Source organism: Talpa occidentalis, unplaced genomic scaffold (assembly GCF_014898055.3).
Source record: "Talpa occidentalis isolate TD23 unplaced genomic scaffold, MPIMG_talOcc4v2.1 talOcc4.10, whole genome shotgun sequence".
Lineage (NCBI taxonomy): Eukaryota > Metazoa > Chordata > Mammalia > Eulipotyphla > Talpidae > Talpa > Talpa occidentalis.
The window spans coordinates 59,879,787-59,891,548 of NW_023600993.1; the positions used below are offsets into that span (position 1 = coordinate 59,879,787).

The 11,762-nt window shown below is 39.2% G+C and overlaps 1 non-coding gene across 1 annotated transcript; it reads right to left on the reverse strand.

Moving 5' to 3' along the window:
• Window positions 1–649: 649 nt before the first annotated feature.
• On the reverse strand, window positions 650–781 carry LOC119237751 (small nucleolar RNA SNORA70). The gene has a single exon (XR_005123397.1). It is a non-coding gene; the product is annotated as a small nucleolar RNA SNORA70 (small nucleolar RNA).
• Between the last annotated feature and the right edge of the window lie 10,981 nt (window positions 782–11,762).

Consider the following 11,762-nt stretch of genomic DNA (forward strand, 5'->3'; position numbering starts at 1 on the left):
CTATGGCACAGGAAATTAAAGAAAAAACAAAAACTAGGATTACTTCAAATTAAAAATATTTTACACAGTGAAGTAAAATATCAGTAGATTAAAAAGACTTATTGCTGAATGAAACGATATATCCACACATTACACACTGTCAAGAGGTTAATATCCAAAATATGCCAAATACATATTAAATTTAGCAATTATAGTTAAAAAGAACCCTAAATTGATAATTTGGAAGCAGGTTATCTTTTTTTTGTAAGACTTTGTTTTTTATTTGCATGACTAACAAGGGGGCAGTTCTTTTGCTCTCAGATGTGCAGGCCCAAAATTTGTCCAGGGGGTTCACATTTTGGATTGTATTTGACCCCACCATTACCTGGGATGGACCACATGTTGTCTTCAATGACTTTAACTCAACTGAATTAAACTTGGTGAGGCCCTACTTCTCAGAAATGTGGATTTTCTTCTACCCAGGGAATTTGTACTTGGTCCCAGGCAGCACCTCACTGACATTCCCCTTGTTCTGGTGTGGATGGACTGATGACTTGGCCAACATGGACCCAGGACACCACTGTGTCCGTATTCCTAAGGCACCCTGCATGCCTGTATGGAGTGTAACATCGGGACAGCATGAAGTCAGACATGAAAGATCACAGAAAAAGGCTGTCTCCAAAGTCCCTTAGAGCAATCCATACATGCAACAGGCACATACACTACCAAGGAGGCTGCTTTTCCCAGCCATTTCACACCAGGCCCAATGAGAAGGAAAGCACAGTGGCTTAACTGGCTTCAATCTATAGCAGGTCTTATAGATAAAATATAATAAAAGAATATCCAGAAGATCAATGGACACATGAAAAATGTCCATCATCACTTTAAATAATGTAGATGCTGTTCAACACCATGATATATATATATATATATATAGTTATATGTATATATATTTATATTTATATATATATTTAAAGATTTATTTATTTATTTATACAAGCACTGGGTACAGTCAGAAGCATGGGAGGGTGAGAGAATTCACCAGAGCCAGAGCAGGGAACAGAACAGACAGAATGACAAAGTACACTACTGAGGGGAGCAGCAGGCGGCAGGAGAGGTCTGTCGCACCATGTGGGACCCTTGCTGGGGGCTGGGATTGAACCGGCACTCCAGAGGCTGCGGGCAGCTTCGCAGCCCAGCACTTAACTGCTGCACCACCAGGGGAGGCCCCATAATGATATATTATCTCACATAATGAGAAAGGCACATATCAAATAAATAAATAAATAAATAAGTCCTGGAGAGACTTCTGAGATAAAGAAAATCTATTACATTTTTGATGGGAATTTAAACTGGTGGATTTACCTAAAAATGGAACTACCTTATGACTCAGCATTTCACTCCTGTCTATCCAAAGACTATGTAACCATCAACTCAGAAAATTATATGCTCTACAATTTTTATTGCAACTTTATTTTCAATAGCTAAGGCATGGAAACAACCTTCATGCCCAAGAAGATGTGGTAGATCCACATCTGAAATACTATTGAGCAAAAGAAAAGATAAAATATTATCATTTGCAGAATATTGGAAGGAGTTTGAAGGAATTATGGAGTAAAGTAAATCATATTGATAAAGGCACATATTGAACATTTATGAAAATGAGTCCCACTCCAATCAGTATTAAAATGAAGAATACTTATCACTTGCAAACTAGTTGATTCAGGGAGGACAGGCCAATAAGCCCACATGCATGTACTTGTTTACTTTTCCCCTAAACTTATCTTATCAGGCCACTGACATTTCTATCTTTGTGGAAGGATAAACTAACTCTCACATACTTTATGAATTCATTATTAGCAATATTTAAATAATTCACAAGATACCCTGAATCTGCTAGTGTTGATCATTTTTGCAAGTGAGAAAATACAAGTTTCCCTTGTATTTTTTCTTCCTTTTGCATTTCTCCATGACTCATTTTCCTATTTATTTTTTTTAAAGATTTATTTATTCATGCAGCAAGAACTAGGGTATAGGCCAGACGTTCAGGAGGGTGATAGCATTCATTCACCAGAGACAGAGCAGGGAACAGAACAGGCAGGCTGACTGAAATACACTGCTGAGGAGAGCAGTGGGCTAGACAGGAGAGGTCTGCTGTGTCATGTGGGTAGCTCCCTGGCTGGGCCAGAATCAAATTCATGCTGCAGAGGCTGCGGATAGCTTCATAGTGCTCTGCTTAACCCCTGGTGCCACCAGGGAGGCCCCTCATTTTCCTATTTAATGTGTAACTGCTAACTACAGCAAGATGGATTTTAGAATTTGTCCCATCTTCCTGAGGTAGTGTTATCTCAAATTTTCTCTGCTTAATTCATTGCTTCAGTATTTTAGTTTTAACTATAATTTGCACAAAGAAACCTGATTTTGTATGGAGAGTAACAATTATATTCAGATGATTTGACAAATCAAAATACTTATAAAAACTAACTGATGGGGGCCTCCCCTGGTGGCGCTGTGAAGCTGTCTGCAACCTCTGCAGCACCGATTCAATCCCTGCCGGCCAGCCGAGGAGGGGGTGGGAGGGTGTCCCATATGGCACGCAGACCTCTTCTGTCTCGCCTGCTGCTCCCTTCAGCAGTGTATTTCATCAGTCTGCCTGTTGTGCTCCCTGCTCTGTCTCTGGTGAATCCTCTCACCCTCCTGCACATCTGGGCTGTACCCTGGTTCTTGTATAAATAAATAAATAAATCTTTAAATTAAAAAAAAAAAAAAAAAAAAAAAAAAACTAGCTGAGAGCCCTCCCAAGTGGCGCAAGGGGTTAAGACACAGCACTATGAAGCTGTCCACAGCCATGAGTTTGATCCCCAGCCAGGGAGGTGACCCACATAGCACAGCAGACCTCTTCTGTCTACACTGCTGCTCCCCTCAGCAGTGTTTCAGTGGGTCTGCCTGTTGTGCTCCCCACTCTGTCTCTGGTGAATCTTCTCACCCCACCCCTGCATCTCTGGCCTGCACCCCAGTATTGTATGCATAAATTAATAAATCTTTAAAAAATTTGAAAAAACAGGGCCTCCCCGGTGGCGCAGCGGTTGAGCATTGGGTTGCGAAGCTGCCCGCGGCCTCTGTGGCGCCGGTTCAATCCCCGGCTGCTCCCCAGCCACCGGAGGAGGGTCCCACATGGCGCGCAGAGCTCTCCTGCAGCCCGCTGCTCCCCTCAGCAGTGTACTTCGGTCCTTCTGCCTGCTCTGCTCCCTGCTCTGGCTCTGGTAAATTCTCTCACCCTCCCGTGCTTCTGACTGTACCCTGTGCTTGCATAAATAAATAAATAAATAAATAAATAAATAAATCTTAAAAAAAATGAAAAAACAAACTTGCTGGTAACTAAAATGAGGTTAAGAGTGGGGAGGAAGTAAGAGGTATTTGGCATGGTGGAGGTAAAAACATTTTTTCATTATGTATTATTTGTAAAAATCGTGGCATTTAAAATTTATTATAGGTTTCCCAAAATATTTCATAAATATTTTACCATTTAAGTTACTAAGTAATCATCAGCAAGATAACCCCTTTTGTCAGATCAGAAATCCAAAGGTACAAGAACTTATTTGTCTCAGATATGTAAGTAAAAATTGCAAGATTTGAATCTGTAGCCTAGATTTCTCACACTCAGTTCTGTGTATTATTCTGTATGGCACTATTTTCTTTTGCTTATATATGACTATAAGAATATAAAATACACATTTATTACTTTATAACATTTTTACATAGTATCTTTAAACGATATCTGACATTCTAGGAAGCACTTGAAACTTTATTCTATTTTGTTTAAGATGTATTTATTTATACAAACACTGGGTACAGTCAGAAGCATGTGAGGGTAAGAGAATGCACCAGAGCCAGAGTGGGGAACAGAACAGGCAGACTGATGAAATACACTGCTGAGGGGAGTAGCGGGCACGGCAGGAGAGGTCTGCGTGTATTCTATCAAAAAATAATGAATGCAAATAAATATTTTGGCAACATTCCCTAGTGTCTTTGGATATTTTTGTTCTTTATTCTTTTCCAGAAAATGTCCTGAGTGTAGTTTTTATTTTCATTTTCTCAAAATGAAGTATTTCCAAACTGCTATGTATCTGTACTTTGAATTATGAATCAATGAATAAAAAATTAAAGAAAAAAATTAAAGAAAAAAGTATTTTGGATGAGAAAACTAAACTCAGAGATGTCAAATTTAGGAGATGTTAATTAAGGTGATCCATGAGTGAATTATACTATAATGTTAAAAAATTATTTTGATGAAAACCTCAAGTATTCATAATATTTTCTCACATAACTTCAATATATCATGAAACCTCAAAACAACTGCTATTTGTGACTATCACTCATTATTTAATTATGATTTAACTGTTAGCATACAACAAAATGATTAACCATGTATATCTTTAGGGATGCGTTCATCTGCCAACATAACAAAACAGAAAAAAAAAAACTGGACAAAATAATATATCTGACTAGCAAATATCAAGAACAAAACAATGTAATCATCTATTCCTGCCGACAGATACTGTGTTGAAGTCCAGGGACCAAAATGCCAAGCTCTGCAGTGTCTCCTATTTCCCTGCTCCACCATGTTTTTTCTATAGTTTTCTTCCTCTTGGGCACAAGATGATTATTGAATGTCTCTGTTCTAGACATTAGAAGGCATAAAGGGAAAACAAGGTATTAACAGCAAAGGTAGTCTGAGTATGTGTCAATTATTGGCCAGAACACAGGTCATGTGACCTCTACTAGAGCATCCACATATGTCAGTATATTCAGTTGGGCATCATGCCATCCTGGATTCAAAGGAAGAATCAATTTACACGTAAACAAAAATGAATAAATAAATAAATGATCTTGATGAGAATTAATGTTTATCTCACCTAATATTTACATTTTGATTAATGACAAAATATTGATCTATACCCAAGGAAACCATTACTATAATCATATTTCCCAAAATAGTACAAACTTGAGAATATAAACTTTTACTACAAGGAAAGATAATTACTTTCCTAAATCATGCAAAAGCGTTTACTGTAAGATACAAAATTAAATGTTGATGTAAAAATGTTAGGTGCTAGATTTAGATCCCATTTCACTCCTTATAACTTTGTTAATATTTTTTTTTATATTTAAAGAGTGGGTTTATTAAGAAGGGGGGCAGAAGAATAAAGGACACTTGCACAGACACAAGCAGCCAGGAAGAGCTCCCTTCATTATTTTTAAACACTAGAATTTTAAGCTGTTTCAAATAGTCTATTTCCAATTCTTCAATCTGAGGTTATATTCTTCCTTGTTCAAGGGAAACTCAAAAAGACCATGTTACATCATAAGCAGCAAGACTGTGGGATGCTAAATCAGAGGCAATCAGTGTGGTAGATTCCCTTGTTTTTAGTCTACTAATATTCACCTCCTTTCCTCTGTTCTTTACAAGTTGCTGATTCAACAATTCTTCATCACTTGATAAACCATCAGCAACCACTTTTTACAAACAAAATGACTGATTTTATTTTTTAAATATTTATTTATTTATGCATATGAGAACTGGGGTACAGGCCAGAGGTGTGGGGGGAGGGGGTGTGAAAGGATTCACCAGAGACAGGGTGGGGAACAGAACAGGAGGAATGACTGAAATACACTGCTGAGGGAAGCAGTGGGCGAGTCAGGAGAGGACTGCTGCACCATATAGGTTGCTCCTGGTTGGCAGGGGATTGAACTCGTGCTGCAAAGGCTGTGGATTGCTTCATAGTGCAGTGCCTAACCCCTTGCACCACAAGGGAGGCCCCCAAAAATGACTGATTTTAAAGTCCATTTAGGTAATTCAGTCTAGAATTTCTTGAAAGAAATCATTCAATAATATTTCAACAAACTAAAAATTAAATTTCAACTTGTGCTTGAAACAGTACCTAAAGAGTATTTAAAACAATACAAAAACAGTGCCAAAGAGTGACAGCATGGAAAGCAAGTCACTATTTGTGGGTTTTCACCTATGTGCAAAATTGCAAGATATCTCTCAACCTCAAGGGCCAAAAATGGGATTTTTTTAATTAACAGGAGATGGGAAACAAAAGAATTTCTAAAACCCCAGTGACCAGCTGTCTCACCCCAGATAGTGTCCAAAGTGTCCAGCAATTCCAAATAAAGGTTGTTTATACCAGGTAGCACTGAACCATCAGTGTGGGGCTGGAGCTGGTGGCTTAGCTGGAGGAACTCACAGTTGGGGCTACTGAGGTGACACCACAGGTAACCATAGCAACAGTCTGAAGGCCAGTCCCAGATGCTGAACTGGACCATGATGGACTCCACAGCATCAGAAGGTTGTGCTGGAGAACCAGAGGCACTGGATGGTTCTCAAAGTTGGCCAGAGTTCTGATTACAATTCAGTAATGCCAGTCAGCTTAAGTCACCAGGGGGAAGTGTCAGAGACACCAGCACTACAGCTCTTTTTTGAGCTCTTTGCAATGAGCCAATAGCCAACAGTTCTTTGAGACACTAGGCCAAGGCTGAATGTGCTCCTTGAAGGTGATATGAAAGGATGGACTCGAGGCTGTTGCTGCAGCCATGTCTCGGAAAAGATCTATGGATGCCTAGAGGTCTAGAAGTCCATGGGGTCTGTGGAGTTCTGCTGAATCCCATGGAAGTTGACTGCTGAATGTTCCTTCAGAGACTGATTGCCAGCTGCTTCTCTCTCCAGAGATTGGCTGCTATCTGGCTGGTTCTTCTCTCTTTGGAGGCTGGCTGATGTCTGCTTCTCCAAAGACTGACTACTGACTGATGTAAGCTGGTTCTTGTGCTGCTTTGTATCAACTTCAAGAATTCTCACCCTACAAGCCTTATTGTACTATTTTCAATCCTATGTGTCTGATAATTCCAGTTAGCATCTATCAACTTGTTTCTACCTTCAATATGCATATTTAGCTCAAGACTTTGACTGGCAGCTGGAGATCTTGATCCCAATTAGAACATTTACATTCCCGGCTCCTGATACAAAAGGGCAAATCCTGGAGCCTGCCCAGACTGACCTTCACTGAGAGGCACACCAGAGCCAGAAATGCCCCAGTGGTGCTCATTGTTCCTCCTAGTGATTCTGGGCCAGGAGAAATGGAACTTGAGGTTTGATTCCACTCCTGGAACTTTGGGGTCATAGCCAGCAGGCTCTCATGCTAGGGTGAGTGGAGGGCCTACCTGCAGTATAGCCCCACTGTTCAGACAGTTGGGCCTAGGTGGGGGCCCTGGAACATATTTACATTAAAGTTAATGTGTTAACATATCACATCATAAGAAATTTCTAATGGAATAATGCATGTGGACAGTATAAAATCTATTATCTGGAGAATAAGCCCATGTCCAGTATCTTACCTGTTTCTCTGAAAATCAAGTCAATTATTTAATGACCATTTGCAAATGATTCTTTGTTTTAGATGTTGAGATAACAATGGCCTACCTCTGTGCTTTTAAGACCTTTGTATGAATACTTACATTCCATTTCAATAGCTAATTACTTAGTAGTTGTAAGGTCTTTTTTTTTTTTTTCTTTTTTACCCTGTAGCTATTAATTGAGTCATGAATGAATGAGTCAACTATTAGGTAAGATATTGCCTCCCTCCAATTCAAAAGAGTTGCACAAAGACTAGGTACTAAATAATGTTCATCTGAATGAAATCAAACTTTAATATCTAATCCTTGAGTAACTCTTGGACATTCATTCAATGATTTGGTATTGTTTATAAAAACCAATCATTTTTATGTTATACTCAATAAAACTTTGATGACATCCTTAAATTTACAAGAATGAAGACAGGACACTTCTTTACTTTCCACCTAGTTGCACATATCATAATTTTCCTATCTTTGTCTATTTGCACTGGTGATGTGGAGTTTATCCCTAATAAGATTTTGTGAAAATATTTTCTTAACTTGAAATAAATCTACCCACTTTGATTTTAATTTCACAATTCCTTTCTTGAATTGCTTCTTAATTTATTAATGGTTGAAACTTTATATCAATACTATCATCAGTATTTTCATTTATTCCAATGGGAAGGATGGAAGGCATTCGGAAATTTTTCTTCTTGTTTGTTAATGAACACTACTTTTGTTTTGTCCTATTGCTGAAAATTGTATTGCTATTGCCCAATTGCTAAAAAAATGAAACTTTTGTTCTGGATCTGCTTATTTAATTTGAATCTTGAGGTTTGTTATACATGATGATATCTATGCCCGACCTCTGACCATCATGTTTGATCACAGAATAGACCATGTCATTCTTCAATACAGATACACAGAGTTGCCCACCTGAATCTTGCACAAGCCAGAGGGCTCAACTAGCAGTTCTTTAGAATGGAGTACTATCAAGGGTTGGCTGAAGGTTGCATTAGAGGTTATCGCTGCCTGTCGATCTCTCTTCTTGCTAACTCCTCTTTCTTGTCACAGCACCATCACAGAGGGAACAAGCAGTATAATACATATGTATGTATGGATGGATGATGGATTTAAATTTGTGGGGATGTACATTGTTATTACTATTGTTCTTTTAGTTGCCTTACTTTGTTTATGAAGCTGATGCAGAACTGCATTTTGTAAGTTTGGTTCTAACACTATTGTCTTTCTATACACATACCAGCAGACCTACCTTCATCTTTATTAAAGAAAGAGAATGGCACCAAATTATGCCAGCATTAGGAAGAAAACAAGGGCTGTAGGGAATTTTTGACTGTGAAAAACAAATTGCCTGATTCGAACAAAAAAATAAGATCTGTTACTTCCACATGCAAACCCTCCAGGCTATGAAATGTGTCTCCAGCAGAAAGGATTTCAAGATTTTATAATGTTTTTACAATTAAGGACAGTTACAGCTGAGTGCACCGTATGTGGCCATAAGACAGATAAAAGTACATCATTAAGTGTTCTGGTTAGATTGGATACTTGCATGTTTGAAAAATTTATAAACTTCTTGAGGGAACTAGTTATAGATAAATGCTTTACTTTGTGCTACATATTCTACTGCCTTTCTCTGTATTGAGACTATGTGTTTTTTGTATATCTAAGAAGTTATAGCACAACAATTAGAAATACCACACTGGTTTCCAGATGTGCTGAAGATGAAACAACAAAGGTTAGTATTTTCACTGGTACTTGTGAGACAGGAGTCTTATTTTATACCTGACGTAATGACCAGTGGGTATCTGTATTGCCTCATATGAACTCGTTAGTAAGTTTACATCCACATGTAATCAATCAGTAAGAAAAACAAAATCCCTTTCTGAAGTTACATATTTTGAGATAAACTTGGAAGTAACATCCTTAAACTTTCTTGTATCAAAACTTTATTTAAATATGAGCTACAGGGGCCTCCATGGTGGCGCAAAGGGGTTAAGTACAGCACTGTGAAGCTATCCATAGCCTCTGCAGCATGAGTTTGATCCCCTGGCCAGCCAGAAGCTACACACATGGCACAGCAGATCTCTCCTGTCTCACCCACTGCTCCCCTCAGCAGTGTATTTCAGTCTGCCTGTTCTGCTCCCCACTCAGTCTCTGGTGAATCCTCTCACCCCCAGCACCTCTGGCCTGCACACCAGTTCTTGTATGCATAAATAAATAAATATTTAATAAATAATAAATAAATATGAGCTATATTAAAAAGACAGGTAAAATTTGTTAGATTTCTTTTTTTTCATTTTGCTTCAAGATTATTCTTCAGGGAAGAATTACAATTGACATAGCTATATTGAAATTTCTCGCTATCAAACAAAAATTCAAGAGTATTTTATAGTAGGCCCCTCTGTTCATATTCCCATACAGAGTGAGGGGTCCCCAGGGCCTTGACAAGATGGAGGTTATGGCCATGGCATTCTTCTCCCAGGCAAATGTTGAGACAGTGTTGTGCCATTAACATATATAGGGCCATAGTCCTTCCCCTGTTTTCATTTTTGTTTGTTTGTTTTAGTGCTTTGTTTTGTTTAATAGAAACTGAGACAAAGTCAGATCTCTATAAGTGATAGTCAAGAAAATCTTGGAGTTTCCAACTCTGAACTTGGTAGTCTGTGTGAGCATGAGACCAGGTATGGAGGGAGCCAGGTAAAACCCAGAGCACGGGGCATGGCCAGGCTGGAGCAGCATACTCTCCTCTTCGTTGGTCAATTTTTCCCAGCGGTATAAAGAATGGGAATATGGTGTAAGGGCTGTGCAGAACAGCTGTTCCATGGTGGCAGTGAATTATTTCCCACTGGAACTTTCCAGGGGTGATGGCCCTATCAGGTTGTAGACAGGACAAAAGGCAGTCCAGCTGGAAGCCTGCAATAGCCAAGTGAGAAGAGGGAATATGCCCAGTCATATCTTGCCCTTCTCCTAACTCTGTATTTGGTTGGTTATGCCCCAGGTCTCAGCCTTCAAAGTGACAGAATGATCTTCAGAGTATTAGGTCATGAGAAAGAATCAGGACATTTGGGGGCACAAATGCCCAGGAAGATCTAGAACTCTGCAGGTCTAGGGGGTCTTTACCTTGAAAGGGGGAAACTTTTAGAAGTTTTAGGACCAAATCGTGGGATTTGCATGAACAGTTTTGACAAACACAATTTAAGATCCCACCTAAACTGGAGGGGCATGAGATGCCAAAGTTAAACCTTTGGGGGGAAAGGATCCCCTTAATGAATTCCACAAACACAGCTTTTATGGACTCCATCCCCACTCCAGACCAAAGAGATCCCAGACAGCAAAAAATACAAATCCCATGTCATTATCATTGAAGGGAAGATTGCTGGGAACTGAGGGTGGAGTTGCTGGGAACTGAGGGTGGAGTTAAGCAGCCAGGTTTGGCATATAACCAGACGTGGGCTTTGGGGGTCTCTTGGCTTTTTGCTGCCTCTCAGCATGCTATTGGGGTTCCAGCTCAGCAGAACTCTTTCTCTCTGAGTTATTCATTTCTTCATTTCCCCTTCTTTGTAAATAAACCTTTTTTAAAACTTGTTGTGTGTGCCTGCAATAGGGTCTTATTTTAAGTCCCTTTAAGCATACAGGTGAGGACCCACAGTCAAGCAACTCATTTAATATCGGGATTGCCCAGTAACAAAACTAGAAAATATTTTTTTTTTCTCTAGTGTGCACAGACTTCAATTTTTATCCTCCTTTGGGTGGTGAGTCTTATGAATTAAACCACAGCACATTTCTTTTTTTTAAGATTTATTTATTTATACATACAAGAACTGTATACATACAGGCCAGAGTTGTGGGAGGTGAGAGGATTCACCAGAAACAGAGTGGGAACAGAACAGGCAGACTGACTGAAATACACCATTGAGGGGGGCAGCAGGCGAGTCAGGAGAGGTCTACTGCACCATGTGGGTAGCTCCCTGGCCAGAGATCGAACTCGTGCTGCAGTGGCTGCGGATGCAGTGGCTGAGGATAGGTTGTGTCTTAACCCCTTGTGCCACCAGGGAGGCCCTAATCACATTTCTTCTAATATTTCTTTTTCACCTGGAAAAAGTTTGCTTTATCTCCTGCCTACCTTTTTCCGGATCCTATGGAAAAACATTCTTAAAACGAACTCTGAGTAAAAACAAATACTGTCATTAAATGAATGTATTATAGATCAAATTACAATTTCTATTGAGGAAGATAGAGTTAAGCAACAAGGCACACCATGGTATTATAAGAAAAAGAAATTTTGTTGCGCGGTAGAAAATTGATTTCAACTGATAATACCTATCCTGGAGTTTCTGATCTCTGTTTCCTCTGAAAAATTCAGATAA